We start from the raw sequence: 12,714 nt of genomic DNA, 5'->3' as shown, positions 1-12,714 counted from the left end.
TTTTTGTTGACCTTTGTCCATGGAAGGTCCCTGCAAAATTTCATTGCAATTGGTTCAGGGGTTTTGGAGAAGAAGATTTTTGAAATTTTAGTCAATTTGACCCCTTTTGGCCCCGCCCCTCAGGCCCCTGGGGGCGTAGGACTAAACCGGCAACTATTTTTGTTGACCTTTGTCCATGGAAGGTCCCTGCAAAATTTCATTGAGAATGGTTCAGGAGTTTTGGAGAAGAAGTCGAAAAATGTAAATTGTTTACGGACGCACGACGGACGACGGACGACGACGGACAAAAGGCGATCGCAATAGGTCACTTGAGACTTTGTCTCAGGTGACCTAAAAACATGTAGCAGAACTGGACTTGGTCGATTGTCAGCACCCAGTTAGCTCAATTGGTAGATAGTCCGTCTTGAGTTCGAAAGGTCGCAGGTTCGAACCCCATGTATTTTTCCGCTTCTGTTACAAACATATATTTTTCCATGTTTAGAAACATGATAGGATATTTATGTTGTCGCACCGTATTGTTTCCCAGGATTTTTTTTCATTTCAATTATTGTAATATTTCAATTGAATTGACCAATGTTTATGTGGTAGCTAGGCAGATGAAATTTGCTCAAAATGCATAAAACTGTATAGATCTTGATTGAGAATACATACCACTCATTTTTATTGCAAAATAAAAAATGCTGCATCATATATATGTGTTCCATGGCCCTATTGGCCTCACCCTAAATCTAATTCCATGGTTATACCACTGTTATAATCCTTAGATGTCCCACACCAGACATCTAACCGTCTATCTGTCAAAATGTCAGGTGTGATGTGACCGATAATCAGTAGCATATGTGTATTAGACATTTGTAACGATTTGTGTCTGGTGTCAGGACCAGAGGAAACTCGGGCTAATCACAGTGGTTCGTTACAAATGTGTTCTGTGACCCATATCGGTATAGCTTATGTGTATTTCAGACAATACTGTAGCTAATGGCGGTGCGTCCAATTACCCAATACTACCCAATACCACCCAATACTACCCAATACCACCCAATACTACCCAATACCTCCCAATACTACCCAATACCCCCCAATACTACCCAATACCTCCCAATACTACCCAATACCCCCCAATACTACCCAATACCTCCCAATACTACCCCATACAACCCAGTTATGAACCAAATACTTCTTTATTTCTGTGAAATATCACCTTTGTAGACGTTATTTACTTCCATCTGCCATATTTTATCGGGAAATATGCTATTTGGTGCCGAAAACATCGCCGAATTGCCGTGACTATGACCCAATACTATCCAATACTACCCCATACGACCCAATTATGAGCCAAATACTTCTTTATTACTGTGAAATATCACATTTCTTGAAGTTATTTACTTCTATGCGTCACATCCTATCTGCGATTTGGTGCAGAAAACATCACCGAAATGCTGTGACTAGGGGTTCGACGATTTACAGGAACGGGCAGAAATCTATTAATTATTATATATACATTAGTGAATATATATATTAGATACATTTAAGTATCATTATCGGGTATAAGATATATTTGATAAAAGAATTGCAATTACATGATACTATATTAATTCTATTCATGTCATAAAATGGTGTTATTAAGATCATATATATATAAATTTAGCAGGAAATATTTAGAAAATTTGAAATTACTTTTCAAAAATGTTAGTTATTCAATTTTGTTAAACATAACAGTATCAATTATATAACAATGCTGGAGAAGAACCTTCCGTTAAATTAGATACTCAAATACTATGAAATTCAAAAAGTATATGGATTGTATATGATTCGAAGTCCTTTCAATTACTTGATTAAACTCCCAGATAGTCTGTTTTGGACAAGCTAGATATTTTTTCCAGATATAGTTCCCTGACCAATCTTATGAAGGGTAGACGAGTAGGTTGTCATTAAGCAATGTAAAAATTAAATAGATTAATAAAAGGAATTACGTTACGCTTCTTATACATCAATCCAGAGACGTATATATTACATTACGTAATATATACGTCTTTGATCACCCGAAAGCAAAATACTAAATGACATGAAAACTTGATTCGACTCCCAGAGATACTGTACACATATATATTTTATTCAACTCGTTGGCCATCTCAAGTAAATGTGATCTCTATAGATACATGGTAGATACCGTGATGTTGCAATTTTATTTAACAAAGTTTATACCAAAACAACGTCGAATTATGATTACCAAATTACGTATGTCGGCTCACAATCTTGCAATAGAAACGGGAAGGTACAGAAATGTTGCAAGGAATAATAGATATTGCAGTAACTGTGACCTAATAGGGAAGATGAATTTCATTTTCTATTTACCTGCCCACGTCATCTAGATCTAAGGAGAAAATATATTAAAAATTAGTACCGGCAAAAACCTTCTGTATTCAAACTTATCGAATTAATAAAAACACACAATATAAAAGAACTGAATTTGTTAGGTAAATTTGTTATTGAAGCTAACAAACGAAAGATTGTTTAACTTATAAGTTTGCTTTACGTAATTTTGTATTACTCAATCGTATCATGTCCATGTTTTGTTCGAACAATCTTTCATGTTTAAGATGGTAAATGCTCAACGTTGATGTTTTTGTTGTTGTTGTTGATGATGATGATGATGATGATGAAAGTTGTAATGATTTCAATAATATCGGTGATTTTGTAAAAAATGTACCAGTTTTAATTGTAGGTCAATTGGTAAAATAATATTTCTTATTTTTTTTTTATATATAATGCATACATTGCTTTTTGAGCCTGTTCAACAAGTTTTTTTCTAGTTGTTATTGAGATTAACTTTAAGTTTCCAAATAGTACAGTAAGTTTCAAATTCACGGAAAGCATTCTGTAGACCTCTAGCTGTTTCTGACATAACAACTGTGTCATCTGCATATAGCAGAATAAATAATTTAACAAATATACCCATGCGTTCTTGAAATAAATTATCAATATACTGGTCAACATTACTTTGCATGAAAAATTCTTCTAAATCATTTAAATATATTGAGAATAAAAATGGGGAGAGATTTTCACCTTGTTTTACCCTGACGTGACATGTGAAAAACTCAGTCATACCATTGCTGGTTTTTACGCAAGATTTAGTGTTTGCATACAGATTTATTATAGCATTAAATATATTTGCTGTGATATTATTCTTTAATAATTTCTTCCATAAACCTACCCTCCAAACAGTTTCAAACGCTTTTCTGAAATCAATGAATGAACAGAATAGCTATATTTTCAGTTGTAGGGTAGCCTTTCCTAAAACAAGCTTGAACATTGGAACAAGAAGTCTATTGTCTACTATTACGGAATTAGATAATCAGTTTTGACCACATCGGCCTTTGGAAAAAAATGAAACTTAAAGCGTTTCACCGTGTTTCTTTCTTCTTTACATATACAATTAATATACAGTATCGTTTTTCTAAAACAGATAAGGCCTATTAATCCAACATATGGACTTCAATATTTATTTACGTAAAACACTTATTTCAATTAACTTATATTTACATATAGAATAATATTTAATTTTCAGATTGATGTCCCTTTTTTGATTTTTTTTTTTTAAGATCGTAGACGTGATGGGATTGTAATCTTCACATTAACACCAATTAATTCACTCGAAATATATTCATGCTATTTATTAAGAGTTGAGTATAAGTTATAAAGTTATTAGAATTTAGGTATCATAATGTCATTTCCAATGTTTCAGGTGTTATGACATCGCAATAACAATGTCATATATATAAATGAGAAAATAACCCAGATACATTTTTATTATATATATATGTAATATATAATTCTCTGAACAACCCTTTTTTATAGAATAAAACAGAGACATAAATTGGAACCTCGGCCTGGCAATTTATATATATATTTAGTCCGATCCTGCCCCGTTCCTGTAATTTCAATTCTTTCATCAAATATACCTTATACCAGATAAGGATAATTAAATATGTACAATAAATATATAAATAAGTCCGATCCTGCCCCGTTTCTGTCCGTTCCTGTAAATTATTGACCGTTCTTGCCCGATACATTTATCAAATGACGTATCTTGTACCCGATAAAAAAAGATATAATAATATAAATATATGTAATTGCAATACTTTTATCAAATATATCTTATACCCGATAATGATACTTAAATGTATCTAATATATATATTCATTAATGTATGGGCCTATATAATAATTAATAGATTTCTGCCCGTTCCTGTAAATCGTCGAACCCCTAGTCACAGCATTTCGGTGATGTTTTCTGCACCAAATCGCATATTTCCAGATAGGATGTGACATATACCTAGAAGTAAATAACTGTGATATTGATATTTCACAGTAATAAAGAAGGATTTGGTTCATAACTGGGTCGTATGGGGTAGTATTGGGTGGTATGGGCACGGACTTAGATCTAATCTAATTCCGTGGTATGGGGTAGTATTGGGTCATAGTCACGGCAATTCGGTGATGTTTTCGGCACCAAATCGCATATTTCCCGATAAAATATGACAGATGGAAGTAAATAACGTCTACAAAGGTGATATTTCACAGTAATAAAGAAGTATTTGGTTCATAACTGGATCGTATGGGGTAGTATTGGGTAGTATTGGGTGGTATTGGGTAGTATTGGGTAGTATTGGGTAATTAGACACACCCGCTAATGGAATATAAGGCAAGGGGACAACAAAAAAACATACAGAAGAATATCACCTTTTTCTGAGCTTTATCCAAAATGTTATGGATTATTGTCCTGTGTTTTGTTGAATATAAATGCTTTTTTCCCTTCTTGTGGTTTAGTCGACAGAATGAACAATATTCAAATTGGCGAAAGGATGTCTTCTCTGGATTCACAGCCATCTTGTTTACCTTACTCGGAACACCTCTCGAAAACATCTGAAATTGGTTTACCTAACTACAATTATGAGCCGTATCGGGAACGAACCGACCGAATAGCCCCTAGTAGTCATGATGATCGTTTAAAGGAAATTAAATATACACATTGAAGATACTGTGTGCATTTCGATGATTCGTAGAACCCAATGAGGATAACATCATTAGTACGACTTATTACGATTTCTAATGGACAGGGCTTAGATGCATCATAAAATGGGCACATCGCCTATACCGAGGTCGACACCATGAATGGTAGAATGAATGACATCGTTTTTCTTCTTTACGATGGATAAAGCATGCGTTGAAAGATTTTCTGTCAAATTTGGAGGAAACACGAGACAACATCGGACCAGTCCTTTCATAAAATCCGTTCAGGTCTCTTCAGGTCCAACGTTTCGGATCCATTCATGTCTTTATAGTACACCTTCCCGTTAATTAAGAAGCGCCCGGAAGACGTAGACGAGCACCTTGCAAATGGAGAATGTAAATATCAACTCAAAGACAACATTGCTTTTGACGTAGAGAATGAAGACAGAGAGTGGATGAGCATTTTGTCGTTATCATTGGTATTTTTTTTTTTATTTCTAACAAACGTTTACAGTGGGCGATGTTAAGAATCGATTCAAATAAGAGAAGATACGTATACTCTGAAATAACGAAATGACTAATATAATCTTCCAATACCTTGACAGGTCCAGTACACTCTGCCGATTGAGCTATATAGCTATAAAGACTATATAGCTATATTCACCTATACATTATAGCTGTATTGAGCTATATTTTCTCAGATTTCAGTTTCCATTAAATTAAAGCAAAGTCGCATTAAACAATAAGGTTTATGGTCATGTTGACTATAAAAAACATACAGTTAGAAGTTTAATTTCATGTAAAATTTCCGATTTTTTTACATCATGATTTTTCTAAAACGAATACTTACATTTAATGTCTTTTGTTATCATCCTAATGATAAAATCGTCTTTTAACAGCGACTTTGTTTCGTTTTCCTTAAAAAAAGAAAATCACATGAAAATAGCTCAAAAGACCTATTTCGGATAGGTCAATACAGCTATTATAGGTCTTTACAGCTATATAGCTCAATCGGCAGAGTGTACTGGACCTGCTTGAGGGTGTGACAGAGAAATCTCCTACCCGAGGGGTGATTTTTTTGGTTGTCTAACCCGAGGCTCTGTCGAGTGTTAGACAGCCAACAAAAATCACCCCGAGGATTGGAGATTTCTCTGTTACACCCTCAAGGAAGGGGTTGATTATTTTTCTCCCATCCTATTATTTCAGTCACAATTCCTACAACAATATTCTACCAAGTTTGTAAACAAAAACAAGGGGGTGACAAGCTGATCTTTCCCGGGTAAAAACAGGAGACATGCCTCTGAAGGGTGGGAGAATATCTCATTTTCATATTTTTAGCTCACCTGGTCTGAAGGACCATGGTGAGCTTATGCCATACCGCAGCGTCCGTCGTCCGTCCGTCTGTCAACTTTTCCTTTAAAACGCTACTTGTCATGAACGACTAAGCAGATTTTGACCAAATTTGGTCAAAAGCATCCTTGGGAGAAGGGGAACAAATTTGTATAAATGGTGGGTCTGGCCCCCCTGGGGGCTGAGGGGCGGGGCCCAATAGGGGAAATATAGCAAATTCTTTAAAATCCTTCTTCTTCTGTAGGAATGGAATGATTTGGTTCCATATTTAGTCTGAAGCATCCTTGGGAGAAGGGGAACCAATTTTGTATAAACCATGGGTGTGGCCCCCCAGGGGCCTGAGGGGCGGGCCCAATAGGGAAAACATAGCAAGTTATTCTTTAAAATCCTTCTTCTTCCGTAGGAATAAAAGGATTTGGTCCATAATAAGTGTGGAGCATCCTTGAGTGAAGGGGAACCAATTTTGTATAAACGGTGGGTCTGGCCTTCCTGGGGGCTGAGGGGCGGAGCCCAATAGGGGAAATATAGCAAATTGTTTAAAATCCTTCTTATTCTGTAGGAATGAAAGGATTTGTTCCATATCTGTCTGAAGCATCCTTGGGTGAAGGGGAACCAATTTTGTATCAATCGTTGGTGTGGCCCCCAAGGGGCCTGAGGGGCGGGGCCCAATAGGGGAAACATAGCAAATTCTTTAAAATCCTTTTTATTCTGTAGGAATGAAAGGATTTGTTCCATATTTGGTCTGAAGCAACCTTGGGCGAAGGGGAACCAATTCTGTATAAACCGTGGGTGTGGCCCCCAAGGGGCCTGAGGGGCAGGGCCCAATAGGGGAAACATAGCAAATTCTTCTTTAAAATCCTTCTTCTTCTGTAGGAATGAAAGGATTTGGTCCATATTTGGTGTGGAGCATCCTTGGGTAAAGGAGAACCAATTTTGTATAAAGGGTGGGTCTGGCCCCCTAGGGGGCTGAGGGGCAGGGCCCAATAGGGGAAATATAGCAAATTCTTTAAAATCCTTTTTCTTCTGTAGGAATAAAACGATTTGTTCCATATTTGTTCTGAAGCATACTTGGGTGAAGGGGAACCAATTTTGCATAAACCGTGGGTTTAGCCCCCCAGGGGCCAGAGAGGCGGGGCCCAATAGGGGAAACATAGCAAATTATAATTTAAAATTCTTCGTCTGTAGGAATGAAAGGATTTGGTCCATATTTGTTCAGAAGCATCCTTGGGTAAAGGAGAACCAATTTTGTATAAACGGTGGGTATGGCCTCCCTGGGGGCTAAGTGGCGGAGCCCAATAGGGGAAATATAGCAAATTCTTTAAAATCCTTCTTCTTCTGTAGGGATGGGATGATTTGGTTCCATATTTTGTCTGAAGCATCCTTGGGAGAAGGGGAACCAATTCTGTATAAACCATGGGTGTGGCCCCCCAGGGGCCTGAGGGGCGGGGCCAAATAGGGAAAACATAGCAAGTTATTCTTTAAAATCCTTCTTCTTCCGTAGGAATAAAAGGATTTGGTCCATAATTAGTGTGGAGCATCCTTGAGTGAAGGGGAACCAATTTTGTATAAACGGTGGGTCTGGCCTTCCTGGGGGCTGAGGGGCGGAGCCCAATAGGGGAAATATAGCAAATTGTTTAAAATCCTTCTTATTCTGTAGGAATGAAAGGATTTGTTCCATATCTGTCTGAAGCATCCTTGGGTGAAGGGGAACCAATTTTGTATCAATCGTTGGTGTGGCCCCCAAGGGGCCTGAGGGGCGGGGCCCAATAGGGGAAACATAGCAAATTCTTTAAAATCCTTTTTATTCTGTAGGAATGAAAGGATTTGTTCCATATTTGGTCTGAAGCAACCTTGGGCGAAGGGGAACCAATTCTGTATAAACCGTGGGTGTGGCCCCCAAGGGGCCTGAGGGGCAGGGCCCAATAGGGGAAACATAGCAAATTCTTCTTTAAAATCCTTCTTCTTCTGTAGGAATGAAAGGATTTGGTCCATATTTGGTGTGGAGCATCCTTGGGTAAAGGAGAACCAATTTTGTATAAAGGGTGGGTCTGGCCCCCTAGGGGGCTGAGGGGCAGGGCCCAATAGGGGAAATATAGCAAATTCTTTAAAATCCTTTTTCTTCTGTAGGAATAAAACGATTTGTTCCATATTTGTTCTGAAGCATACTTGGGTGAAGGGGAACCAATTTTGCATAAACCGTGGGTTTAGCCCCCCAGGGGCCAGAGAGGCGGGGCCCAATAGGGGAAACATAGCAAATTATAATTTAAAATTCTTCGTCTGTAGGAATGAAAGGATTTGGTCCATATTTGTTCAGAAGCATCCTTGGGTAAAGGAGAACCAATTTTGTATAAACGGTGGGTATGGCCTCCCTGGGGGCTAAGTGGCGGAGCCCAATAGGGGAAATATAGCAAATTCTTTAAAATCCTTCTTCTTCTGTAGGGATGGGATGATTTGGTTCCATATTTTGTCTGAAGCATCCTTGGGAGAAGGGGAACCAATTCTGTATAAACCATGGGTGTGGCCCCCCAGGGGCCTGAGGGGCGGGGCCAAATAGGGAAAACATAGCAAGTTATTCTTTAAAATCCTTCTTCTTCCGTAGGAATAAAAGGATTTGGTCCATAATTAGTGTGGAGCATCCTTGAGTGAAGGGGAACCAATTTTGTATAAACGGTGGGTCTGGCCTTCCTGGGGGCTGAGGGGCGGAGCCCAATAGGGGAAATATAGCAAATTGTTTAAAATCCTTCTTATTCTGTAGGAATGAAAGGATTTGTTCCATATCTGTCTGAAGCATCCTTGGGTGAAGGGGAACCAATTTTGTATCAATCGTTGGTGTGGCCCCCAAGGGGCCTGAGGGGCGGGGCCCAATAGGGGAAACATAGCAAATTCTTTAAAATCCTTTTTATTCTGTAGGAATGAAAGGATTTGTTCCATATTTGGTCTGAAGCAACCTTGGGCGAAGGGGAACCAATTCTGTATAAACCGTGGGTGTGGCCCCCAAGGGGCCTGAGGGGCAGGGCCCAATAGGGGAAACATAGCAAATTCTTCTTTAAAATCCTTCTTCTTCTGTAGGAATGAAAGGATTTGGTCCATATTTGGTGTGGAGCATCCTTGGGTAAAGGAGAACCAATTTTGTATAAAGGGTGGGTCTGGCCCCCTAGGGGGCTGAGGGGCAGGGCCCAATAGGGGAAATATAGCAAATTCTTTAAAATCCTTTTTCTTCTGTAGGAATAAAACGATTTGTTCCATATTTGTTCTGAAGCATACTTGGGTGAAGGGGAACCAATTTTGCATAAACCGTGGGTTTAGCCCCCCAGGGGCCAGAGAGGCGGGGCCCAATAGGGGAAACATAGCAAATTATAATTTAAAATTCTTCGTCTGTAGGAATGAAAGGATTTGGTCCATATTTGTTCAGAAGCATCCTTGGGTAAAGGAGAACCAATTTTGTATAAACGGTGGGTATGGCCTCCCTGGGGGCTAAGTGGCGGAGCCCAATAGGGGAAATATAGCAAATTCTTTAAAATCCTTCTTATTCTGTAGGAATGAAAGGATTTGTTCCATATCTGTCTTAAGCATCCTTGGGTGAAGGGGAACCAATTTTGCATAAACCGTGGGTTTAGCCCCCCAGGGGCCAGAGAGGCAGGGACCAATAGGGGAAACATAGCAAATTATTATTTAAAATTCTTCGTCTGTAGGAATGAAAGGATTTGGTCCATATTTGTTCTGAAGCATCCTTGGGTAAAGGAGAACCAATTTTGTATAAACGGTGGGTGTGGCCCCCCTGGGACCTGAGGGGCGGAGCCCAATAGGGGAAATATAGGTAAAACCTTTATAATCCTTCTTCTACCATCAGGGATTAAGGGATATTATCCTAATTTTGTCTGGAGCATCCTTAGTCAAAAGGGACTAAATTTTGTATAAGCAGTGGGTGTGGGTCTCCCAAGGGACAGAAGGGCGGGGCCCAATAGGAGAAATAGACGTTAAACCTTTAAAATCTTTCTTCGACCATCAGGATTATGGGATTTTATTCTTATTTAGTCTGGAGCATTNTGAAGTTTGTTCTCGCTATAACTCAAGTACTGGATGGATCTTTCTGTAATTTCATATGTACTTACAGCACCTACTTCATACAAATTATTTTAAACATATTCAGGTGAGCGATACAGGCCCTCTGGGCCTCTTGTTTATTGGATTACCATACCCGCTCTGCTAACTCTGGATTCCCGTAGCAAAGGTTGCGAAAATACCATATTTAACTTAAGCAATTAAAAGTTGATGGTATCAACAACCACAAAATAATGGATGATTAATATTTTGAATTCTTTAATTAAAAATATCAAGGTTTAAAACTGGAAGTCATTGCAATGTATAATTGTCTCTGAAGGTCTGGTATGAATCTGGTATGAATCGTAATATGGTTTTATGTTTAAAACAGTTTTCACCTCATGATCGATATGCTTATTTAATGGTTTTGTTTGTTTGTACATGGTTGTATTGTATCCAGGTTGTTTCGCCCCGAATCCAGTTTGCTGTTGGTTGTATTGCCCAAATATAAATAATATTACAATGTATATGTTAAGTTATAAATATCAAATGTTTATAATGATTAAAACAACATACTATTTTCATGTTTCACAAATAATTGTGTTGCCAGACTATGGCATGGGATGTTCCATGACCTGTTAAAAATAATAACAGTTCATATTAAAAGCAAGAACTTTACCATAGTAGTAATATGAAAAGTTCATTAACATGAAAGATACAAAAATATGATAATTTGACAGTTAAATATATTTTCCAATTACTTCTGGCTACTATCCAAAGCAACAAATAGACCCTGATTATTTACTTGTATACCATGTTTGCAATCCGATTCAAATAATTTGTTGTATGATTATGAACCTACGTACTACAATGTACGTCTATCCATCATGCCAAAGCATTTCCCGAAATTCGTAATTTTTTTCATCACATCAGATTGAAAAGTGTTTAGGTAGCAGTGTACAGTGCTAGTATATACGTAGCATACGGTGGCCATGGGTAATATTTTTGTACAATGAATAACCCATGTAATATTACATGTATCAAAGTTTAAACATAAAAGCAGCACTAAAATTGGCATATACATGATCAAGTGGACTATGTGGGCTTCACATTAAAATAAAAAATCGAATTTGGTTTCAAGAATTGTTTTCTCTTAATATTTGTGAAGGCACGCCCCGACAAAAATCTTTCCTAATACACAACATTATTAGTAGAACTTTCTTTTCGGCGCGATAGGTATGTTCAATATTAAGTTTACGAGTGAAAACAACTCGCCTTACGATATATTTACATTCGTTTCCACCGGGTGTTAAGTGACACCTCGGGTCAGCTCACTTCCAAAGCACAGCATTGCAATAGAAGTTGTTCCCCTTTGTACGGTACAAGCTAAAAATTGCCGATATATGGCTTCGTGTGGGATGGAGGAAGAATATTTTCGAATGCTTGAGATTTATGGCTCACGTGGTGGAGACATGTTTCAGCGTGAGTAAGGACATCTCAGCGTGAGATTTTGTCTCGCACCGTGAGAGTTGGCAACCCTGGTGTAGCTACATTATATGTGCAGATCTGGTCGACCTCGTACAACCCGATATATCTTAACGAATCTAATGACAAAAAAAGACTAAGGGAGACCTAGTCAAACTTCAAATAAGACTATATTAGCCGTACACAAATAAACAGGACTAAAAAGTTTTGCCTTAAAAGTATTTGTGGGATGAAACAACTTGGTGCGAAACATGTACGTTGTGTGAAGCATGATATTCGAAAACATTCATTTAGCTTTAGGGTTGTCGAAATCTGGAAAAGTCTCCCCAAATATGTTATAACATCGCCAACGATTAAGGACTTTGAAATTAATCTTGATACTCATTGGAAAAATCTTATACTGAAATACAATCATTTGGCCATAAAGAAATCTCAAGAAATGTAAAAAAACATTGTGTGCTGTCTCTGTTACAAACATTGTGTGGTGTCTCTATTACAAACATTGTGTGGTGTCTCTATTACAAACATCATGTGCTGTCTCTGTTACATACATCATGTGCTGTCTCTGTTACAAACATTGTGTGGTGTCTCTGTTACAAACATTTTGTGGTGTCTCTGTTACACACATTGTGTTGTGGGTCTCTGTTACAAACATTGTGTGGTGTCTCTTTTACAAACATTGTGTGGTGTCTCTGTTACAAGCATTGTGTGGTGTCTCTGTTACAAACATTGTGTGGTGTCTCTGTTACACACATTGTGTTGTGTGTCTCTGTTACAAACATTGTGTGGTGTCTCTGTTACAAACATTGTGTGGTGTCTCTCTCTA

General features: G+C 37.9%; 1 protein-coding gene across 1 annotated transcript in view; it reads left to right on the top strand.

Moving 5' to 3' along the window:
- Window positions 1-5,337: 5,337 nt before the first annotated feature.
- Window positions 5,338-12,714, top strand: part of LOC110450203 (G protein pathway suppressor 2-like) — a 55,145-nt gene continuing 47,768 nt past the window's right edge. The window contains exon 1 of the mRNA XM_021497522.1: window positions 5,338-5,491. The gene's annotated coding sequence lies outside the window, so the exon portion shown is untranslated. The remainder of the gene's footprint in view (window positions 5,492-12,714) is intronic.

Source organism: Mizuhopecten yessoensis, unplaced genomic scaffold, assembly GCF_002113885.1.
Source record: "Mizuhopecten yessoensis strain PY_sf001 unplaced genomic scaffold, ASM211388v2 scaffold5099, whole genome shotgun sequence".
Classification (NCBI taxonomy): Eukaryota; Metazoa; Mollusca; class Bivalvia; order Pectinida; family Pectinidae; genus Mizuhopecten; species Mizuhopecten yessoensis.
This window is presented reverse-complemented; position numbering and strand designations above follow the sequence as displayed.